Source organism: Ursus maritimus, unplaced genomic scaffold, assembly GCF_017311325.1.
Source record: "Ursus maritimus isolate PB19 unplaced genomic scaffold, ASM1731132v1 scaffold_19, whole genome shotgun sequence".
NCBI lineage: Eukaryota > Metazoa > Chordata > Mammalia > Carnivora > Ursidae > Ursus > Ursus maritimus.
Window position 1 is genome coordinate 5,161,493 of NW_024424341.1, and position 10,981 is coordinate 5,172,473.

Consider the following 10,981-nt stretch of genomic DNA (forward strand, 5'->3'; position numbering starts at 1 on the left):
GCCAGAGTCAAATTTCTTTTAGGGTCTATGAGATTTCATACAGGTCCTAAGACTATATCCACTCTTCTTATTTGCTTGAATATTAAGCTGCCCAGTAACCAAAGCTTGTTGGATTGACAGACGGACAGAAAACCAGAATGCTGTAAATACATTGCAACCGCAAAAGTCTGCATCGGGCCCAGGGAGGGGCTCCCACCTCAGCTGCCTCTGTTTATTGACTCCTTGTGCTTGTTAATGGCAAAGGTAAAAACCTCCCCAGTGTTGCTGTTTTAGGGAAAAAAAACCACAAGTTACCTAACAAACTTTTATACTTTCTGTATACTTTCAGCTTATCTTCTTTCCATTCTTGGAGCCAAATTAAAAAAAAAAAAGCCCCTCTGGTTGGAGGCAATTACGACAACAATTAGGTTTTCTTCACTGTTTTTATTATATGTACAATAATAGGTCGTTGTGCCTTTTCATGTTATCATTACTAATCTGTGACCCTATATATATAACAATTCACAATTGATTTCCAAATCAATTTGGAAAAACAGCTGTCTAAGGGATGACTCTTCATTTTACAGCGAAGAGGACAGGAATTGAGCGTTTTTGTGAATTTCTGAAAGTTACACCAGCCCTACATGTGAAATCAAACCTTCTGTTTCCAAAGTCGGTGCCGTCTTAGCTCGGTCACGCTGCCTTTTCTGGGAGGAGAGCAAACATGCTAGAAATAGTCTTTGCATGAGCATGGGCCTGTATTCACAAGATCAGATGCTCACAGACAATTAGCAAATGCAGATTTGAGAAAATCATATGGAGCAGAGAGCACTAGGTGAACTAGGAAGGCACAGCTTCTCCTTACCCTGGGAAATTTTTGTACCAGACCATGTGGACTCAATCCAATCAGCTCTTCTAAAATTTCATCAGAAACTAGAAATCTAGATTTTTTTTAATGTAAAATTTTGTGATATTTATTTTTTTTAATTATTATGTTGTTAGTCACCATACAGCACTTCATTAGTTTTTGATGTAGTGTTCCATGATTGATTGTGTCTAACACCCAGTGCTCCATGCAATACGTGCCCTCCTTACTACCCATCACCTGGCTAGCCCATCCCCCCACCCCCCTCGCCTCTAAAACCCTCATTTTGCTTCCCAGAGTCCAGAGTCTCTCATGGTTCATCCTCCCCTCTGCTTTCCCCCCTTCATTTTCCCCTTCCTTCTAATGTCCTCCCTGCTATTCCTTATGTTCCACAAATAAGTGAAACCGTATGATAATTATCTTTCTCTGCTTGACTTATTTCACTTAGCATAATGTCCTCCAGTGCCGTCCATGTTGATGCAAATGTTGGGTAATCATCCTTTCTGATGGCTGAGTAATATTCCATTGTATATATGGACCACATCTTCTTAATCCAGTCATCTGTTGAAGGGCATCTCGGCTCCTTCCACGATTTAGCTATTGTGGACAATGCTGCTGTGAACATTGGGGTGCATATGGCCCTTCTCTTCACTATGTCTGTATCTTTGGGGTAAAAACCCAGTAGTGCAATTGTAGGTCATAGGGTAGCTCTATTTTTAACTTTTGAGGAACCTCCATACTATTTTCTAAGGTGGCTGTACCAACTTGCATTCCCACCAACAATGTAGGAGGGATCCCCTTTCTCCACATCCTCTCCAACATTTGTTGTTTCCTGCCTTGTCAACTTTTGCCATTCTAACTGGCATAAGGTGGTAGCTCAATGTGGCTTTGATTTGAATTTCCTCGATGGCTAATGATATTGAACAATTTTTCCTATGTCTGTCAGCCTTTTTGGAAAAGTGTCTTTTCACATCTTCTGCCCATTTTTTTACCTGATTATTTGTTCTTTGGGTGTTGAGTTTGAGAAGTTCTTTATAGACCTTGAAAACCAGGCCTTTATCTGTAGTGTCATTTGCAAATATCTTCTCCCATTCCATGGGCTGCCTTTTACTTTTGTTGCTTTATTAATGTGTGATTAATGTTTGATGAAAACTCAGGTATCACCAAGCTAGATAACTAGTTAATTGGAACAAATTAATAAAAGCACCATAAAAGAAAAAAACTTCCATACCAGGATTATTTCATCTTGAGGCCCAAATAACAGAATTGATTACACGTATTTAACCTATCAACCAAAATAAGAAACAGGAAAAATTGGGCTTTAAATTATTGATCATCTACTTATTTGTTCAAACAAACCAACAAACAAGCACATAGAAACAGGATATTTTTGGTTCTTCAAGACAGTTTCTGAAAGTGACTGAAATGAAATCTGCTTTCAGCCATTTCATGAGCTTGGCCCTGCCTGGGGGAGGTTGGTGCCTTCCAAGCAGAGAATCCATCCACGCTGGGCGTTATTTTCCACGCTGTTCTTCCCAAGTTAAATGCCTTTCTTTTCAAAATACTGACTCGAGACAAAGCGAAGCATTTGCTGCAGAATAGGGCCCCACTTCCCGGAAGGAAGGCTGCCCTGCACCAGGCTCTCGCGGCCTCTCTTGTGAGCTGATTGGCTTTATAATCACTTCTGTAAAGCTGGTTAACTTTTCAGTTGGAATCGCGCACACAAGTTCATCTGCTTGACAGCCGGATCCCTGAGCCCAGGCTTCACAGCAGCTCAGAGTCAAATTGCGCAGCATTCCCTGTTGAGCTGAATGGAACTTGAAATGACTTTTCGGAGACAAGACTTCAGGTTTTTTAACCTATTTATTCCCTTTTCTCAGCTTGATAGGAAAACGGCCTCCCCTTCTCCTTCTGTATTTGTACAATTTTTTTTCACATTTGCTGAAATCATACCTGTAAATCAGCAAAAGCCCAAGAAAAATTACCTAATTTCAAAAAAATTACACATATTGTGTGTGCACATACACTAATTCCCCCAAAATTTCTGTCTCTGTTCTCAAACAAAAAAAATTACATTAAAAATGTCATGCCATTCCCCAAAGGAATTTTTGCCCAAGTAACGCAAATATGAACTGAAGAAGACCTGGCTCAGAAGGTGTTATTAGGTCCCATCGGTCACCTCTCTACCTTTTAATGGATCCACTCAACCAGAGCCCGGACAGGATGCCTGGACACTAGAGGTTCACAAGGCCCATGCCACTGTTAGGATTCTCCAATTCTCTAAAAGCTTGTTTTTAGCAACTTCCAGGGATTCTGGATTTTGACACAATTAAGTATTTACTAAAACACTGCAGAATTCCATTGTTTCAAATCAACGGAAAAGAAATTGGTAGCTGGTGATCACGATTTATAATATGATTCCATGACAATTAGTATTTATTTCTTCTATTTAGTTTGGAAAATGTCTTACTTTGGAGAAGCAAGGTTCGAAAGATATTCTGTACTAAAATTATACATTTCCCTGGGTGGTCCCTCCATCTTCCTGCTGCCTCTGGTCTTCTCAAGTACCAGACTGTGTCCCGCTCATCTTTGTATCCATCTCTGGCAAGTGACGGTTGCCTCAGAAATGATTGAAAAGGGAATGAGAAGGTAAGAAGTTGATTTCCGTTTGAGAATATCTTGTTAATTTCAGGATATTTGGAGAAAGAACACGGACTTGGGATTTGTCCCAACCTGGGCTCTGATGGGCAGGCTACTTAACCTCCTTGGATTTTTGTTTTTCATCCTTAAAATAAAAATGACAACAGTGGTTATGTCACTGGGTTGTTGTGATAATTAAATAAGATCGTACATGTAATAGCTTTCCCTGAGCTTTCTGTCCACTTCTGCTCTCCCACCTGCACTCGTTCTTGTCAGGGGGTAGGGGTCCCTGAAGATCTGATAACATCAGCTAACCAAAGTGTTATAGGGCCAATCCTAGGGAACCAGGCACAGGACAATGAGGGTTTGTAAGAAAAAAACATTTACCACCACTTTTTGCTCATCCTTTTAAATGTCTTAACCAATGAACTTGTTTACAGATTGATGTATTATCTTCCCAAGCCTCTGCCCTAGTCCTGTGTTAGACATTGGACACACAGTGTGGACAGGGCAGAGTAAGACCATAGTCATGGGGCAGCCCAGATCTCATCCAGCACTGCAAGCTGACCATCATCTAGTCATCACCTGGAAATGGACCCACTGGCCATGTCCCCATGCTGGAATGAATTACTGTAGCCAGAGAGACATGGCTTACCGGGCGGAGAGAAGAATTGTGGTCCCCTCCAAAAATTGTGTACTTTTACTAGAGAACAAGGGACTAGATACTGTCTGTCCTCATTCAGGTCCAGGGACCAGGCCTGAGTCATACAAAGGGAGGCCGGCCTCAGTCAGAGGCTTTCTTCAGGGGAGTTGCCCGAACCTGAGGGAGTTGTGCCTCTGAACTGGGATTGGGCAAACTGTGACCGAGAATGGTGAAGAGGGGTTTGCTCCCTAGGTATCAGTGGAGGATAAACAAGACTGGGACTTCAAAAGCCCAAGGCAGCAATCCCTTGGACAATGGCCCAGCATTCTTCCTGCAAGCACTGGTAGTGCTATCGGTGGAGGGCAGCACCCGAAAGGACTCTGGCACCCAGAAGGAAGAGAAGACATTGAGGAAGCGATACGCGTGGTCAGAAATCCCAGGAAGCTTTCCAAAACACGGGAGGCAAATAGAGCAGGACATTGAGATTCAACATGAAACAGAACATGAGAAATGCATCTGAATTTTTCATCCCACCATCATCAGTTAGCTCCTCTTCTTAAGGGGAGGGCTGGACATTATATATTTTTTCTTATTGCCTCACTTTATGATCCCCAGGGCCAAGCTGTGTGGTTGTGACTACAGTGGCAAGAATAGCTGTTGCTTACTAGGTACTATGTGTAAGCACTTTTGTGCATTATCTCATTTACACATGTCTGCAATTAAAAGTAAGTAGCACTTTATCCTTATTTCATAGATACAGAAAGGAACGCTCAGGATGGCAGAGTGATCTATTCAAGATAACCCAGCCAAGGAGCAGCAGAGCCAGATTCCATACCAGATCTGTTCTCCTAGCAGCTTCTGCTCTCACTGCTGATTCTTCTCTGGCTCCACAGAACTGTCCAGCATCTCTGATGGGCCCTTTCCTCTGCATAGCCTTAAAACACATTTGCTTCATTTCCTGTGGGTTCGACCTCCAGAAAAGGATATCTCAAAGAATGTGAGACTCTCAACAAGGACAGAAAGGAAGCTGTGTTGCTCGAGGAGGGAAGTAGACAGCATTGTGCAACCGGTGGCCAAACTAGGGAGGCACGAAGGGGAACTGCCTCCCACCTCTCTCCATCGAACAAGGGCACATGAACATCCAGGGCCCATCACCCCTGTTGCCTGCCATGGAGAAGACAAACAGGGTTGCTGGAGGACAGAGCTCTTCTCTTTGTGGGAGGGGCCATTTTCAAGAACCTAAGCCTGAAAAGGCAATCGAATTTCCATCTGGTCAGCAATTGAAGGGCATTGCATTTTACTAAAAAGAAAATATGACAATTAGTCCAACAGAAATATTTTTCTCCATCACAGCCTTCAAATTAAAAACCACTATATTATAATGATTTATTCCATTTGCATGGGTGCAATAATTATTACACTGCAGATAATGGGGTCCATGTTAGGTAGCAGAAAGAACGGCCCTGGTTCTAAGTGCTTATTAATGAACAATGTGGCATCGTCAGTTAAGGTCCAGGAAAGAACCATGGCAGCCAATGATTGGTGGGCTTATTGCTGGATCTAATTTTTGTTATTGGGTCAGTAAAAGCAGGAAGCAAATAGTTCTCAAATGGGAGGGAAGGAAATTACAAATTAGATGAAAGTAAACCACCTTTTGAGCTTTCAGGCCTTTTCATTTGAGGCTTTGGTTAATGTAGGTGACAGCCCTTTCTTCCTGCTACTTGGCATGTGGTTATCGGGAGCCATTTGTAAGACTCCCATTTTGTCTGTGAAAAGACATTTTAATTGAAAAATCATTTGCCCATAAAATTATTATCATCAATTCACATTCCACCAAAGGGCTGCATTATGACCATAAAACAATTTGTAAGTGGATTCATTTTACCCAGTAAATCACTTTACATTATGTTGTGAACAGAATGATTAAAGCAAGTTAGCATTTTGTTGGCAAAGTAATTACGTTATTCTGCATTTCATCCACACAGATATTTATACTACTGAGTCCATTTGTCTTGTTGACAGGACATCTATATGTATTGGACAGAATGTATTTTATTTAGAAGATGCAATTAATTTTATTCATCAGACACTTAAACTTAAGCTAAATTTTTTGTCCCAGGAATAGATTCGATTATGGGACAAAATTAATCTCGCCTACAAGATCCGTGCTCATAAAGTTTCTCCAAACAACTATACAATTTTGCAAGCAAATAAAAGCAGGGAAAGAATAATAAACAAGAGCAAAACAAAAGGCTTAAGAAAATGTTCCTCTTGGGTCCATTTCTTTATTCTATGTACCCAGGGGGAATAAAATGCAAAGATACCTTGATAATGTGGGTGGAGATGGTGGCAGACAAAACGGAGCTTCTCCACTCTAATTGTGCTGGGAAAATGGTGAACACAGATAGTTCTTTAAAAAGGACCATCTACACTTACTTGAACAGCTATCCCGCTAGTGTCTTTTTATCACCAACTTCCTTCAGTGCTAAGTGGCAAGTGCCAAGTTTTGAGTTAAGTCAGGAAATATGACGCAGCAATAGCTTACTCAAGCCATTGAGAACCTCAAGAATCCCTATTGGGCCCCAAGCTGGAGTACAGGAAACTCTGCCATAAAAGTTACCCAAAATGGTTTTCTTAGAACCAAACATGAGGACCAGAATATGGCTTGTCCTAAATCATGGACTTCAGGCCCAATGTTTGCCCCTGGAATTTCCAGGTTTGAAAGTGTAGAATCTCTCTAGCCTCGGCTGGTCTCCTTGCCCGGGAGCTTAGCAGACACCAGGGGCCAGGAAACCATGTTTTGATGCTCCTGAGGCCCCCACGGTATAGGGCAGTCATTCTAGAAAGAAAAGACTCTGGATTCATTAACCCATCATTCAACGCGTATTTTCTCAGCACTTATTCTGTTTCATAAGAGATTCCTGGGTGAACAAAACCCTGCCCTGAGGGAGCTGATAATCTGTGGGAGGAATCAGACTGGGAAACAGGAAATTAAGTGTGGTGAGAGAGTTCCTGGTGGGAAGGGAAAGTTCTTCATCTTAATTGTGGTGGCTTGTAATAATCTCTATTGTTAAAGAAAAAAATTATTTGTTCTTGATGCTTGTTTAAATGGTAAGGCAGATTTTACTCAGGGGGACTATTGTGATAGATACAGAAACTACTAAAATAACGTTTTGCCATAGGGGAGAGAGATTGGATTCAAGTCCAAATGTAACAAGAAAAAGTGGGATTTTCTAGCCAAGGAGCAGCAGGATCAGGGAGTGGGGAGGGTCCGTGGATAGAAAATTTCTAAGAGGAAGTATCATGGGTAAGGGGAAATTCTTACTGAAGTCAGGCCAGGATGATCAGACGTCATCTGCGGGGTGGTGGAGATAAGGAATTTGGTCAGGTATCAAGGGTGATAAGATTTGGAGGGTGGGGGATTCGGACCAAACTAATTGAGCAAGATTATTGTTAAAACTGGGCTCTCAAGGACATGTCTGTCCACAGAAGGGGCCTAGTTGAAAAGAACTCAGAGAAACCTGACTAGGATGTGGTGAAGGAGAGAATCTTTATCACTATACATGTGATAAAATGTTAAAGAACTATGCACAAAAACATACACAAAATTAGTGTATGGAAGAACTGGTGAAACCTAAGATCTACAGTCGAATAGTTAATTATATGATAATGTCAATGTCCCAGTTTCGAGAATGTTCTACAGTTATATAAAATACTACCATTGGGGGAAGCTGAGTGACGAATACGCGTCTGTACTATTTTTACGACATCTCTGAATCTATTCCTAATTCCAAATAAAACAAATATTAAGTGGGAAGCAATGTGGTGGGGAAATGCAGAGGGCTATAGAAATACAGAGAAAAGTTTAAGGTGTCTGGGTGGCTCAGTCGGTTAAGCATCCAACTCTTGTTGATTTCAGCTCAGGTCATGATCTCAGGATCCCGAGTTCAAGCCTCGCATTGTGTTCTATACAGGGTGTAAGACCCGCTTAAGATTCTCTCTCCTGGGGCGCCTGGGTGGCTCAGTTGGTTAAGCATCTGCCTTTGGCTCAGGTCATGATCTCAGGGTCCTGGGATTGAGCTCTGCATCAGACTTTCTGCTCCGCAGGGAGCCTGCTTCTCCTTCTCCCTCTGCCTGCCCCTCCGCCTGCTTGTGCCCTCTCTCCCTCCCTGTCAAATAAATAAATAAAATCTTTTAGGAAAAAAAAAAGATTCTCTCTCTCCCTCTCCTCTGCCCCTCCCTGTCCTCAAATACATACATACATACACACATACATACATACATACATAGAATTACAGAGAAATGCTTGACTCTTGGGGGCAACAGAGAAGATGCCCTGAAGGAAATCATGTCTTTTCAAGGGACAAAATTTAAGTGCTTACAGGGTTGAGCAGGATGGGGGAAAAAGTGAAGCCTGGCTGTGCCAGAGAACAGGAATGGAGGTCAATGCAATGCATATCCAGGTTCAAGGCATTCAGATTCTAATTATTTTATAAGGTTGGCAAGGCTTTGGCTAAACTGAGACTTAAAGGATATTTAGGACAAAGAAATGTCAGGAGTACAGGTAAAGGAGTCCTGGAGACCTGAGGAGTTGCCGAAACGATGAGTGGAGGAGCCCTACCTTGCAGTCAGATGCTTCCCGGGCACCTGCTGCAAGTCGAGTATGTGGGCCGTGGAGCTACAATCGTGACCGTGTCATAGCATGGCCCCCACTGCTCTATCCATTTCACCGGCTTCCTTGAGCTCAGCAACACCTGTGTCTCTGTGTTTCTTCCCCCACAAAACACACCCACCAACACATTCTCCCAGGACCCTGCTAGGTGGTGCTTGGCTCATCAGGATGACTGCTTCCTGCCTCTGCAATGTTCTCAGCTAATCTGCACATCTTAATGGTGAAATACCGTGTCCCCAGGATAGCTGGTGGGATGAGTTGTTTGGCTAAAGAGGCTTTTGTCTATCAAGCTCCCACTCTAATCCATCTATCCAAATCACATACATCGGGGCGCCTGGGTGGTGCAGCGGTTGGGCGTCTGCCTTCGGCTCAGGGCGTGATCCCGGCGTTATGGGATCGAGCCCCACATCAGGCTCCTCCGCTGTGAGCCTGCTTCTTCCTCTCCCACTCCCCCTGCTTGTGTTCCCTCTCTCGCTGGCTGTCTCTATCTCTGTCGAATAAATAAATAAAATCTTAAAAAAAAAACAAAACAAATCACATACATCATCTCTGACACCTCATGAAATGCCCACCCCAACCGTCCCACTCCAGGAGCTTTATTATTATTATTATTATTATTATTATTATTATTATTTCTACACTAAATAAACCTGCCTGTCTTATTATAAAAACCACCCAAGAGTAGACAGAAATCGAATAAATTGACAACTTACTTGTACATCGTAAAAGCATCATAGTTGAACACTTGTGAGGTTCACTGGGAAGTGGCAAGAGGGCCCACAGCTCCAGACATAGTAAGAAAAGTGACAGCTGTTACTGGATAAACAGCGTGATGTACTTTTGCATAGAATGCACACAACAGTCCTGGTACTGTTGTGTAATACGTACCAGAAACTGATACCATATTATCATCATGCACACTTTGCAGATAAGGAAGTAGATAGACAGCACGTTAGCTAGTTTTCACGAGGGCACATACTCAGTATGTGTTGTACCAGGATCCAAACCCAGACTATCTGATTCCAGAGTTTTCTCTTCCACTAAAGAACCAACTCTTCAGCTGTCACCAGAAGCATCTCCAGTCATCCTTTGCTAGTATTGGCCACTTCTCTGCTTCTCAGCCTGGAATTAAGAGAGCTTGGAAAGGACAGGTTTCAGATCCTTGCAACCCATCTAACCATCTTGCTGACCTTTATAAAACAACTTAAAGTCAAATGCATTCCCTGGACCAAGGGCAAAATCCCTCAGTTGCCCTGGGTCTTTATGGAGATATATGGAAGCTTTTTAACAATCACATTAATGCAATCTTTGGGTGATATTTCTCTCACTTAAAAAAACAAATGGGAAAGGGGGCTTTTGCTTACAGTATGTTAAATTACTTTAAATTACTGGAAACCATTCTGCCAATGGATTTTCCTGGCAAATTTGAATATGGATAAGGACATTTTACTCATCTCCCTGACTAGTCCATAAAATACCCTCTACATGAAATACCAGAAAGCAGAGCAGCATATGTTTTCACCTCTAATATGGGCTTTTTATGAAATACAAACACCACATCATTACTGATCCTTGGAAAAACAGGTCATTATGAGTCTTAATGAACTTACAAAGTTGAAAACTAGGTTTTAAAGAAAACTATGCTTTTAACCCCAACCTCATCACTGAAAATTAAACAAGAAATTCCAAAAGCCAAAGTCATGAGCAGGAAACGTTCTATGAATTTAAATAGAAATGTTATCTGTCTTGCTTTTCTGGAAATAAAAGCATTCACTACAGAAAGAATTGCACAGTTACACCATATGTGAAAGTAGACTTTATAAGTTGTTGGCTAAGCCTTCAGACACCAAACCGTCTAGCCAATGCACTCAGAGGCCAACTCAGTCACCCCATGTTTGACAGATAAGAGAGTGAAAACAAGTTTCCTTCAAAAGTCAGAACTGCTGAGTCTATACAGATATCAGCCCTCACGACACGTCACCATCGCTGGGAGTGCACGTTAAAAATAAGATGTCCAGAAGGCAGTCCAACATGGTGGTGTAGGAAGACCCCGGATTCCCCTCCTCCCATGAATGCACTCAATCTATACCTATATATAAACCAGTTCTTCCTGAAGGAAAACTGAGAGCCAATTAAACAGCTACTATTCAACAAACGATAGAAGGACCACATAGAGAAGGGT

At 42.1% G+C, this 10,981-nt stretch overlaps 1 long non-coding RNA gene across 1 annotated transcript; it reads right to left on the minus strand.

Moving 5' to 3' along the window:
* Window positions 1–3,258: 3,258 nt before the first annotated feature.
* LOC121103363 lies at window positions 3,259–6,709 on the minus strand. Its single transcript, XR_005835531.1, has 3 exons — window positions 6,452–6,709; window positions 5,238–5,427; window positions 3,259–3,629 (listed from the first exon to the last, which is right to left on the minus strand). It is a non-coding gene; the product is annotated as an uncharacterized LOC121103363 (long non-coding RNA).
* Window positions 6,710–10,981: the final 4,272 nt, after the last annotated feature.